The following is a 14062-nucleotide window of genomic DNA, read 5'->3' on the forward strand; positions in this document are numbered from 1 at the left end:
TCCAGGAGCACTGGTCAGGTTAACTGCCCGCCGTTACATGACTGAAATACTGTTGAAAAACGGCGTTAAACCCAAAACAAACAAACAAACCAAATGACAAAATGAGCAAGATTAGACCCATGTATTCTATGATCAATAACAGCTGTTTGCAGTATATCCGAGGGAGCAGGACCTTTTCAATCGATGAAGCAATGATTCCTTACTTCGGCAAACATTATGCTAAGCAATTCATACGCGCGAGAAACCGATCAGATTTGGATTCAAAGTGTGGTGCCTTACAACAAGTGGAAAGAGGAACAAGGATGAATGTTCAAAAAGGGAATGCTACGTTCCGTAATCACAGTTACCCTACACCGTAAACCACTGCAGCACACACAAATGCATGCACATACACACACAAACACATCTAATTTACATAGATAAACAAACAGACAAGTAAGATATAACAACAATGTAGGGCACCGCCAAAGACACACAGACGAAAAAGCACACAAACACACACACGCACGCACACACACATGAGCAGGAAAAAACTAGGAAGGTTTGCTTTATTTAATAGCTGTTCATATGTACTTGAATAGTCATCATAAAGAAAATGAAGTGCTCTTTCTTGTAATTTTTCAATTCTTACTAATATTTTGCACTATATTTGAGCAGAAGTGCCATGTCAAAGGACAGAAGTTTAAGTTTGATAAATTGAAAGAGTAAAAAATAGTTAACCTACTTAGCCTACATAGATTTCTGCCTATTATTTTCAAGAAATTTAGTTGTTGTGCTGCTTTGCTACAAATACTACTAATGTGATTTTCAAAAATGAGAGCAACCTAGTAATTAAACGACGTATTCACTTACATTCAATATTTGGATTTTTAGCTCACCTGAGCAATTCTCAGGTGAGTTTTTGTGATCGCTCGATGTCCGGCGTGCGTCGTCTGTCTGTCTGTCTGTCGTATGTATGTCGTCTGTCAACATTTAGCTTGTATATGCGATAGAGGCTGTATTTTTCAACTGATCTTTATGAAATTTTGAAAATGAGTCATCTGGGATCAAAAACTAGGTCACTAGGTCAACTCAAAGAAAACCACTGTGTATGCGATAGAGGCTGTATTTTTCAATTAGTCTTCATGAATTTTGGTCAGAATGATAGCCTTGATAAAATCTAGGCCGAGTTCGAAAATGGGTTATCGTGGATCAAAAACTAGGTCACTAGGTCAAATAAAAGAAAAACCTTGTGTATGTGATAGAGGGTGTATTTTTCAATTAACCTTCATGAATTTTGGTCAGAATAAATGCCTTGATGAAATTTAGGTCAGTTTTGAAGATGGATTATCTGGGGTCAAAAAGTAGGTCACTAGGTCATATCAAAGGAAACCATTGTGTATGCGATAGAGTCTGTATTTTTCAATTGATCTTCATGAAATTAAGTCAAAATTATAACCTTGATGAAATCTAGGCCGAGTTTGAAAATGGGTTATCTGAGGTCAAAAAGTAGGTCACTAGGTCAAATCAAAGAAAAACCTTGTGTATGCGATAGAGGCTGTATTTTTCATTTGATCATCATGAAATTAAGTCAGAATGATTGCCTTGATGAAATCTTGATAGAATTGGAATATGGGTCATCTAGGGTTAAAAAGTAGGTCACTAGGTTAAATCAAAGAAAACCCTCCTGTATGCAATAGAGGCTGTATTTTTTTAATTGATCTTCATGAAATTTTGTTAGAATGATAGCCTTGATGAAATTTAGGTCAAGTTCGAATATGGGTCATCTGGGTTCAAAAACTAGGTCACTAGGTCAAATCAAGGTAAAACTTTGTGTATGCATTAGGTGCTGCATTTTACACTGGATTTTCATAAAATTTGGTCAGATTGGTTGCCTTGATAAAATCTAGGTCAAGTTCGAATATGGGAAGTCTGGGGACAAGAACTAGGTCACCAGGTCAAATCAAAGAAAAACCTTGTGTATGCGATAGAGGCTGTATTTTTCAATTGATCTTCGTGAACTTTGGTTCCCTAGAGTTTGTTTAGTACCAATGGCTATAGACTGAAACTTGTAAGGGTTGGCTTGAATACAATGAATTAAATACCAGTAGCTAAAACATTACTTTCATTTTGAAGGACAGTCATTAAAATATCGAACGTTGATGAGCTAAATGAAAGGGTCTTGTCGTCTGCATAGTTATATAAGTATCATTTCTGTATAAAAAGAATATGTCTTTTAAAAAGATGTTAAGTAGAGGACCTGTGGCACTCCTTTAACTGTCTCAGCTCATCCACTAGTAGAATTTCCTATTTTAATCTGTTGTTTCCTTCTTGTAGGATTGAATGTTAGCAAGTTAAGAGCATTTTCAGACAAACCGTATGATTTAAGTTTGCAAAGTAAAATATTATTGGACAGATAGTCAAAGGCCTTTGACAGGTCCATACAGAAGCAACATACTTGTTTGAGTCTAATGCAGATTTCCAGTCCTCAACTAGTTTCAAAAGGGTGGTCTGACAGCCATGGCCCTTTCTAAAAGCACACAGAAATTTTCTGAATATTGGCTCAAATTATCCTGATAATTGATCAGCCAAAACTTTTTCAAAGATTTTTGAAGGTGCTGGTAAAATGTTGACAGGTTGTAATTGGATTCTTGTAAAGGATCACTTTTCTTGAAAATGGGAGAAACTTGTGCCTGTGAAAATGCCATTGTCAAAAGAGCTATTTATAAAATTTGTATAAATTTGAACCAGTGACTGTGAGCCTAATGGAAGTAATTTAATTGAAATTTTATCAACACCTGTGGATTTCTTCGCATTAAAATTGTGTATAATTTTAGAAATTGAGTAAAATGTTCAAATTCAAGCAGAAATGTTTGATACCTATATTTTTAAATATTAACATAAGTATAATTTTCATACCTTGATAATCATCTTGATCTTACTACACGAATGAAAATAGTTTATGTTTTGTTCTGAATTGTATATTGATAAATAATTATGAGTTTGTAAAAATGACATCACCTGAAAATGGTAGTGTGCAACGTCTTTACACTTGCATCAACCGATTGAGACAAATTTGTTGTAAGACGCCATCCTCCAGATTCTTTAGGACCAAGACCGACTGTGTTTATTCTTAAGTTTGAAAATGGTAAAAAAATAAAATGGACCCAACATACTTACTTCTTTTTCTGTTTTTGCTATTGATATATCAGGATGAAGAATGACCGATTTCAGATTATTTGAACAAATGAATTATAGTGGGCCAGATTACTGAAGTGAAAGTCGATTTTTGAATCAGGAAAGTAGAAATTTTTAATCATTTTCATAACCTCTTAACCAGTATTCTAGACGATCTGGCTTAATAAGCGTTTGGCTTATGTCTAATAAACGACCGTGGAATTTGGAATCTTGTAACTTGACGAACAGCGGCTCTGGATCTGAAACTGTTCACAGAATTATATAGATATTTATCGTTCACATCACAGATGTTTAAGAAAGTCTGCGACAGTCTTATCCTTGTTTTTACATTTATACTCAATTTGATCTTTTATAACGTTAAACAAATTTTGGAAAAAAGTAATGCATTGGCTGTCGTATATTATTATGTTTACAGTTATTTCGTATTTCCAAATGGCCCATTTTGTTTCAAAGATTACAGTGTTTATCAATATGTTGGTGTCAGAGTATTCAAAATGGCCAAAAAGAACAGCAGATTTACAATTGAAAGTATTATTATTTAGTTTCTGTTCAATATGTTTCCAGATGTTTCTTACAACGGTGCATTCCCAAAATAAATGGACTAAGGTTTCTCTGCTTGATTTACATATACAACATTTTCCGTCAGAAAGATTCATAAGACAAAGTTTGTGTTCAGTAAAAACAACATTATGAACAATTTCCATTGAAATTGTATTGCTTTACAGGAGGAAAATGAGTTTTGATTTTTGGGCCCATATTTTTCTCCATGGTAAAATTATGCTAAGTGCATTCTCCCACTTAAGCTCAACTTTAAGTTTGCCTGCCTTTTTAATCCAGACTTGAGATATTTGTTTCAATTTAATGTTTTCAGGCTTTATTACGGTTCTTGACCTTGTTTTTAATACACTGCCTTCTAAGTAAATAGGAGATTTCTCCGAATTATATTCCCCTCTTTTTAAAGCATTTATATATTTTTGGAATACTTTATTTGATAATTTGCCATTCGGCAATCCAGTTCCGCCTATCTTTTAATATATCTAATAATTTATCTGTACTGATAAAATCATTACGATCAGAATCCCAAATATCTTTTAAACACATTATGTTACTTTTGATAGAAGAGCTGAAAAATAAAGGTTAGTTTCGGAATCTAATATCAGTGTTACAGAAGAGGAATGTGTTCTTTATATCTAGAATCGATTCGGGTTTGAAACATTTTCGGAAACGAACCCAGTTTTCAAGAGCGACTTTATAATTGTTACTTATTTCAAAATTGAAAGGTAAATTTTCCGTAGATGTACAGTTACAACGAAAATAACTTTTATCAACATGTTTATTATAGCACTGTAAAAAGTATTTTCCTATAACGTTCCAGTTTTGAATATCAGAATGCATTACTTTATATATCATTTTTACATTGAAACTAGCCTGAATATTTGATATATTACACATACTAAGACCTCCATCAAGCTTATCTAAAAGAATCGTAATTTTTGAAACCAACGGTCGTTTATTATCCCAAAGGAAACTGCTTAAAATGCTTTCGATTTCTTCGATATATTTAACTGGAATTCCGCGCGTTTCAATTTCAAAGCTTATTATAGATACAACATATGTTTTTAGAATAACCTTTATAGGTTAATCTTCTGGCTTTCCATTCTGGAAGATAGTTTTTTATTTTGTTTATTTTTTTCATCCAAATTTCATTTGTGTCTATATTGTAGCCATGACAAACACTAAGAGTTTTAACATAATTTTTCGTCCATGAAATGTCTTTAAATTTTGGATTGTTTTCTTTTGACTTTCCAATAAAAATACCAGTAGTTTTATTCTTATTTTATTAGCTCCAGAAGAAAGTTCGTAATCACGCAAGTTGTTAAATATTTTTGGAAGCTAAGCTTCATTTTTACAAAAAAAATGCGTGTCGTCCACAAATTGTTTTAATTTTATTTCTAGTTCCAGACCGCTCTGCAAAGGTAATTTAATTCCATGTATGTTATTATCCTGTCTGATTGCACATGCCATTGGTTCTGCTTGTAATATATAAAGAAATGGCGCGATTGGACAATCTTGTTTTATAGAACGGGAAACTTTGAAATATTCTGAATATGAACCCATTGGTTTGTATTGCAGTTTTAGAACCTCTAAGACACTTTAGAACCATTTCCGAAATTTATCCCCAAAATTATATTTTTGTAAGCACAGATCTAGCCATTCCCTTTCTACTCTATCAAACGCCTTCGTTTTATCAAGAAAGATTATAACTCCATTTTTATTTTCGAGATCAGCGTAATCTATTAGGTCTTGAATAAGTCTGTTTGCCTCAGAAATTTGTCTACCCTGAATAAAACCCTTTTGATCAGTATGTAGTAATTTAGACAATAATGGTTTTAGTCTCTTTGCTAAACATTTTGTAATTATTTTATAGTCAATATTAAGAAGTGTTATAGGTCGCCAATTTTTTATATCGTGTCTTTCCCCGTTTTTATACAACAGTGATAAAACACCCTTATACTGAGAACTAGGTAAACTAAAGGAATCCAAAATTTCAGATACAACTTCAAGAAAGTAATTTTTTTATTGAATACCAGAATTTTTGGTACCATTCAGCGATGATACCATCTTCCCCCGTTGATTTTGTGTGTTTAAACCCCATTACAACCATGATTACTTCTTCTTCGAAACTTCCTCTCAGTATTTTTTTTGACTTGGAAAAAAGGAGAGGCAAACAAAAACTATGGACAAAAATTAAAACAGAGTCAGGCGAATTTAAACATGATATCAATTCAATCTTAGAAGGACAATGAATATTTTATAAAAGTCTTTTTTCTTCAGAAGGTATTAATATTTCTTCAGCAGAAAAACTCGTTTCTAACTTAAAAAATAGCATTAGTTCCGAAGACAAAAACGCTCTTGACTCTTATCTGCGGGTTTTCCCCTAAAAGTTTTACTTTTGATCTAATAATAGCCGCTTCAAGCTGTTTTTGATAATAATAGTTTAATTCCAGAGATAATGTTTAAATCTCTTTGTGTGCCTCAATGCTATCTATCCCCTTTAATTGTTGAATTTTCTCTTCTAAAAGTTGTATCCTTCTATGCGGTTTTGATTTGCTACTTGAGAATTCAATGGAAATTGTTATAATTTTGTGTTTGTCATATCCCACCATTCGCGTTTAGATTCAAAGTTTGCTTTTTTTTTTACCAGTCTTTTCAAAATGCTTCTATTAATTGAACATATTCTTTATCATTGAGAATACTCGCATTTAATTTGCAGAGACCCGGGCCTCTTTGCACATTTTCAGTATCAAAGATAAATGAAACTAGGTCGTGATCAGAATATAAAAAGTGTTCTATTTTCGAACAATATATTTCACTGTCTATAACTTTTGATGTAAGAAAGTAGTCAATTCGTGATTTGGATTCGTTTCGTTTAAAAGTAAATTGCTTTGAATTTGAATTACGTTTTCGCCAAATATCTTCAAGATCAAGTGCGCGAATCAGTTGCAATAAGTCAGACAGACCGTCATCTTTGCAAAAACTTTCATTCATAACATGGTATTTTCGGTCAAGCTTAGAGTTCAAAGAACAGTTATAATCCCCGCCAATTATATGCGGTTCAATACAATTCTATAACAGACCCATGATAGATTTGAAAAAAGATTTTACGCAATATCCCATTATTTGGGGCGTAAAGATTTGTTAAGCGGTAAACTTTTTCACTTTCTCGCATTTTCAGTGAAATATTACGGCCTTCATTATCATATCGAGGGCTTAGAGCGAAACTGGTCTATCTGCTTCTGTTTCTATATACAGATAGACCAGTTTCGCTCTAAGCCCTCGATATATAATATCACTTATCGAAATCTTTAACGACGATTTAATCAAGAACGCTACACCTCGGGTAGCATTATTATTGTTACACCAGTAAGATTCGCCTCCCCATTGATTTCCCCATAATTTAGATTCGTTGTTATTTTTGCAATGAGTTTCTTGAATGAGAGTTATGTCAATCGTTTTCTTTTTTAACCACTGAAAAATGAGAGATCTTTTTTTTTACTTTCTCTCAACCCATTCACATTTATAGAAGCGATGCTATATGACATTATTTAAAATGCGACATAATTTAGAGAAAAAGAAAAGTTTCTTATAGGGAAAAACATGAGTACATTTTAAACAAAAAACATCGATTATTTTCTTATATTCAACTGTTTTTTGTTTTGATTTTCGCCAGAGGTGTTACGGGTTCTTAACGTACATGACCGCGCCCTCTCATCGGCGTGATCGTATCATTTGAGGCCATATCGTCCTCATCTGATATACATCGATGAGAAACGCTGTCATATAAACGTACAGTTGTTCCGCACCCTCGTCGGAAATGTGTATTCCCGTCGGACCTCCAGCATCATACAGGGAATGTACTACTTTTTTGTTTTTCAAGAAAATTTCATCATTGTCCAAATAATGAAAACCATTACTTTACAATATTGAAGAATTTTTTTATTTACATATTTTGCGTTCGTGTTGATGCGCTTGACTGAAACGCTGTTTTCCATTTTCGGCATAATGCTGGAGAAAGCAACCGGGCACTTCGACCGTTTTTTTTTTCATTAATAAGTGCACTTTTTGCTTTGTGCACAGCATTGTTTTTATCAATTCGTTCCTAAGTGGATAATCAATCCATTTACAGAACTGTCTTTAAGAGAAATGACTGACTATGACATTTTCACAATTTTTAAGGACAAACCAGGTACTGATTTATTTTAAATGTTTTGTTATCTTATATGAATTTTCTTTGTGTTGGAATCACCAATTATCAAAAATGTTTCCTTTTCCCGTGTTTGCTTTGGTGCAACACTCTCCAGTAAGGACGGGGAGTTTAATGTCTCATACGTAGCTGAATTGTCGAGCTTGGATGCAGAAGTAGCTGTGTATTTTTGAGTTTCGGAAACTCCTTTAATCTGAGTCCAAGTATTTTCCGAATCCCATCGGCTGGGGATAGCTTTTTTCTATCACAGGCATTTTGTTAAGAGACCCGCGCACGGCTCCTTCTTCGAATTCAAGTTCGTTTTTCTTCTGACCTTCAATTATTTCAGAGGCATATTCTCCGTACCTCTCATTAGGACATTCATTTTGAGAGTGTCCTTCTTTTTGACAGTATCTGCAGATGATGTCGAACGGACAGTCTTTATTTAAATGATCACCACCTTTACAGTTGTGACACAGTTTCTTTTGTCGATTTTCGGTTGGTTGCATACTTGATCTTCGCTCGGGTTGTTTTGACATTTGAAATAGGATGACTCGTGACACCACAATATTTACATTTAGTTCTATTATTATCAGCGAATAATCTTGCTGTAAATCCACCGATATCCGTTACATGAGGTAACAAAAGAACACAATTTAAAAGTTTTAGATACCTTGATCCATTTTCAATTTCTGTGCCCTTGATTTTTCCATGGGAGATACTGTTCTCGATCACTTCTCCAAACTTCGACAGAGCTTGTATTAAAACGATATCAGGCATTTCGTAAGGTGCATCTTTAACTGTAACACTGGTGATGATTTTGTCAACATCTGTTATGTATATATAACGGTTTGAATACGTAATCCATGAAGAATGACCTTGTTTTTGACATACTCCGAACTCAGTGTTATGATACATTCACTTTCTGTGATTTGAATGGACTTTATGTCTTTTTTTTGTCAAGGAAAGAGGCTATTGAAGAAAGAATTTCTTCGTGAGTGCCACGATTAAAAAATTTCGTCAAGAAATGAACAGATAATGGTCTTGTCATAAGATCTGCCCCAGAGTCCGCCATCTTGACCAACAACACAAAATCACAGACAAAGGATCGCTGACCTATTCCTCATTCCAGTGAGCGAAATAAGAGTTTGAAGGCATAGGTTCCCCCTATGCAATATAGGACTCACCTTCGTTTATCCAGAAACAAATTCCAGTAATAAGAGTCCGTAAAACTACAGTAAAGTCCAAAATATCAAGGTCTACAGAACTCAACAAGAAATTTGTGCCGCCATGATCAAGGGGCATCATACTTCCCGAAACTTTCTAATTTAATGAATTCAATATTCCATATTTGCTACTTAATGTTGTGTGGCACGTGCATGACTATAAAAGAATATACAGATTCCAAACTAAAAACATTATCTTCTGTATGAAGAGGTAGGACGGCTGAAAATTGTAGTGGACAGAGATCCTGGTTCACTACAGAGCTGGTTGGGTCCACGTGGAATGGTCCAGTCGGTTCTTGCGCCTGTATAGTTGAAGCACCGACGTCTATAAAAGCTATTCCACTCGGACTAGATCTAGTACTGGCCTAAGCAGGGATGCTCTCCATGTTCACCAGAGCAGGATGTCTGACATAATCATTGTGAAACTGTTCATTTCCCTGCAGATTACACTTAACACTAGGAGACAGAGTGTTTGTAAAGCTACTGGTACGGAATTGTCCTTGAATTTGTCCAGAAATTGAGGAAAAGTATGTTGTCCTTGTGGATTGTAAGGAATGTATGTACTAATATTAGCACTAGAAGTGTTAGTGTTCTAAAGTTGTCCCGGATTAGCTGGAAAAGCTCCAAAAGCCGTACATGTACTAATACTGGGAGAAACCTGAGTGTTCATGTTCTGATAATGTCCTGCTATAAAGGAAACAGTAGCATTGAAAGCGTTAGCATTTGTTGTGTCCGAAGTGTGAAATTATCTCGGATTACTGAAGTTAGAGTCTGTGATTTAATGATTATATTCTGTCGTGACCGGATGACTCTTGGCAGTTAATTTGCATGAGGGTGTGTGCATACGCGTTCTCCTGGTTTCAACTTGTGAGGCCACAGTTGAAGTCTTCGGCCTACGGCGTCCGCCCCTGTATTGTCTCCTCGGCATTTTCAGACATGTAAATAAATAGAATAGAACTACACGCATTAAAACATAAATCAATTAAAATATGTAGATCCATGTCACGTGCTCGGGTCTGAAACGGCCAAAATGCAGTAAGACAAAGGTCTGAAGTTTATATTTTCATATAGAGCTAGATCTACTAGATCTAGATTATAAATATATCTAAAATATTTAAGCTTTCTTAATAAATGAAGATTATAACATGCACAGCTCATTTAACAATATTAAAAATAATAACCAAGACATTTTCTGACCTGTATTCCTTGCTGGAATCTTTGAAAGAAAAAGCTGTGACGTATGCGATGCATAACGTCAGTAGAGGATAATCGCTGCATTTAGCTTCACTAGACAAAGCCACTAGAATTGCATCCCCCTCTCGACAATGTCATACATTTCAAGACAGATTTTAAATATATGTGATTATCTACTTATCCGTATATATTTACTGATGACCTAAATACACACGATGGGCCGTAATATATATACATAAGATGTCTTGCGCTCGAGATAAGATGTCGTGCGCACGAGATAAGATGTCGACGCTCGGGATAAGATGTCGTTCGCTCGAGATAAGATGTTGTACGCTCGAGAAAAGATGTCATGCGCACGAGATAAGATGTCGACGCTCGAGATAAGATGTCGTACACACGAGATAAAATTTCTTGTGAAGGAGATAAGATGTTGTGCAAACGAGATTAGATGTCGAGCACTCGAGATAAGACTTTGTGCGCACGCGATAAGATGTCGTGCGTTCAAGTCAAGATGTCGTGCGCACGATATACGACGTCATGCATACGAGATAAGATGTCGTTCGCTCTAGGTAAGATGTCGTCCACACAAGATAAGATGTCGAGCGCTCGAGATACGATGTCATGCGCACCAAATAAGATTTCTTGCTCAAGAGATAAGATGTCATGCGCACGAGATAAGATGTCAAACACTCGAGATAAGATGTCGTGCGCTCGAGATAAGATATCGTGCACTCGAGATAAGATGTCTAGCGCACGAAATAAGATGTTGTGCGCTCAATTTTATGATGTCGTGCGCACGAGAGATGTCGGGCGCTCGAAATAAGATTTGTGCAAACGAGATAATTTAATCTTGAAAAAATAAATGCATGTCATATATGTACCTATCTTATACCAAAATGAGATTTTACAGCTGGAAGTTGGTAATCCTTTTGTTTGTTTTTTTTTGTCCTACAGGCATTTTGATCTTTCCTCAGGATTCTCGTCCTTGCTTTTTTGTTCACATTGCCGTACGTTTTGATTCTTACTTTCTGAACTAGACAAATGTTTTTGATAAAAATAAGATGCGCCAGTGTCGTATAGGATAAGACATTAAGTTGTACGATTTTTATGGCGGTATAGTCTCTACAGCATATGCATCACAGGGGCCACAGGAAATATTCATATCCTTGGTGAATCCGGGCAGCTTTGATAATTAGGTGTGTTGGGATTCCAAGCAGGTATCATACATAAAATTAAAGCTTCTTATGATTCATAATAAGCTGCAGGGGCTTATAAGCTTAACTGTTCAAATGTTTCGGCTTTTGAGTTTCTGTTATCATGTAAAGTACAGAAAATCAGAATGCCAACCTGACAAAACGTTTAGTCGGGATCATTCAAAGCATAATTCATCTTTACAGATTTTTTTTCTAGTATAAAATGATACCTAAGTGCACCAATTTACTAAATATATTGATGCTTTTACTCCTCTCCATGTAGAAATAGAAATGTTTGATATTTAAAAGATGACCTAAAAAGAACTGAAGAAAAATGGACAGCTCTTGTACATTTTTTTGTTGATTTTGGGATTTCCTCAATTAATGTCTCTATCAAAAGTATCCACAGCTAGATGAATTCAATAGATATAGTGTAAGTTTAGTCTCAACACTTTGAAACAGCTTCCGCTGAACTTCCTTTTATCTTTTAGTAAATTCTAAATCCAAAACTAGGCGAGAGTCTAAAACTCATGAATGCACTCAGTTAATTGTTGATAAAGTAGTAAATGAGAGGCCCCAACAAAAATCCTGTTTTCAAGTGGTGTAAACAATTGAGGTTGTAAATCAATATGAATATCTGAAGTTACCCGCCTATCGTGTTTACAGCAATGAATAAAACACCTTATAGCTTGTTTAAGGGGGTTGACCTGTAACGAAAATCGTCAAATTACGTATTCTCTATATGCTTTTTCAGCATTTTTTGTTGTTTTTTTTTTATATATATAAAGCAATGATTGTGTTAAGCTATAGTTACGTCCAGAGAATGTCAAATTGCTTACAAATACATAATTACACGGAAATTGCAGAGATTAATTACTGATCCATTATCTTAAAATGTTGTAATAACATTTGATGACAGTGACTTTTTGACAGTCGACAGTACTCCTGAACAGTCAGAGAAATGCTTCAAAATGAGAAAAGCATAAGAAATACTTTAAAAATTATTAATTGAAATGATGCATATAACAACAGTCTACCTATGTTGTTACACATATGTGATACCAATTTAACTTTTTTTTGTAATTTCTCATTGTTGGATATACATTTTACATTTTAATATAAATCAACTCTTGTGTTAACCAAGTTATCATCATTGAGAACAAAAACAAATATCTTTAGGCGTAAAAGCAAAAACTTAAATATCTGAGGTAACGTTTCTTAATGTAATATTTCTTGATTATTTTGTTTATTTTGATGCACTACTCAACTTTCTAGCAGGACCTCAGCACAACTTCTACAATAACTGTCAGTGTAAGCAATGAGAAAAGTGTGGATGTTGTATATGAATACAAAGAGCTTTAAACAAATGTAGGTCATATTTTGTCTGCCCGATCAGTTGTTGGGAAAAGCACCTTCAATGATTTTAGATTTTCTTTCACTTTTGACCAATGTTTTATGTAAGCCTCAGTTAATTGGTCAATTCAGAGTTGTTTCCTTAGATTTTCTTGGGTAGGTACCATCTCTAAAATGCAACCATTATATTGAAAGATGGCAAATTTTCCGGCACTATTTGTTCTCCTTTTGGAAAATTCTGCAAAACAATTTAGTTACTTTAAATGTGGAAGCATCTTCATTTTGTCTACCAAGTTGATAATCATTTTTAGTATTCAGTCCAACTTTTGATTATACAGGTAATTAGTCAACGGATAATTCATGTATTATATTCTTTAGCTCTGAATTCTTTAGCTCTAGGTAAAGTCTCAAAAAACACCAAGTTTGCAGAAAATTGTTTTTATAACCGGATAAAGCCGAACTAACATACGGAGAATAAGTAAAGGAACGGAAATTGCCGATTATCATTATAGGTTAATTACCTTATCCTGCTAAATTTCTATAATGAACTTGTCCATCTTTCAATTTGGACAGTACCATTAACTGTTAAAAGGGGTGTGTCACTGTTATAGGACTTGAATATCAAAACGGAGAAAAAGTGTGTAGGCGGCCGGGTAGCTCAGTTGGTAGAGCATCGAAACGGTATTCAGAATCCCCGGATTGGAGTCCCGGCCTGGCTACATATTTTTTTCAGACTGTGACATTTGGCGCGCAACATGGGACCTTCACGGCATTACACTAGGTAGTCTCCGACGCCTGTAATTGCTTATATATAAAGTACCCGCTGAATTTCGAGGACGAATTTCAAAATAGTGGGGAAGTATGTCACGGTATAGGACTTGAATATCAAAACGGACAGAAAGTGTGTAGGCGACCGGGTAGCTCACTCGGTAGAGCATCGGAACGGTATTCCGGATCCCCGGGTTCGAGTCACGGCCTAGCTGCACATTTTTCACACCCTGTCACATTTGGCGCTCAACGTGGGGCCCTGACGGCATTACACTGTTTAGTCTCCGGCGCCTGTAATTGCTTATATATAAAGTACCCGCTGAAATTCGAGGACGAATTTCAAAATGGTGGGGAAATATGTCACGGTATAGGACTTGAATATCAAAACGGAGAGAAAGTGTGTAGGC

This window comes from Mercenaria mercenaria, chromosome 1, assembly GCF_021730395.1.
Source record: "Mercenaria mercenaria strain notata chromosome 1, MADL_Memer_1, whole genome shotgun sequence".
Lineage (NCBI taxonomy): Eukaryota > Metazoa > Mollusca > Bivalvia > Venerida > Veneridae > Mercenaria > Mercenaria mercenaria.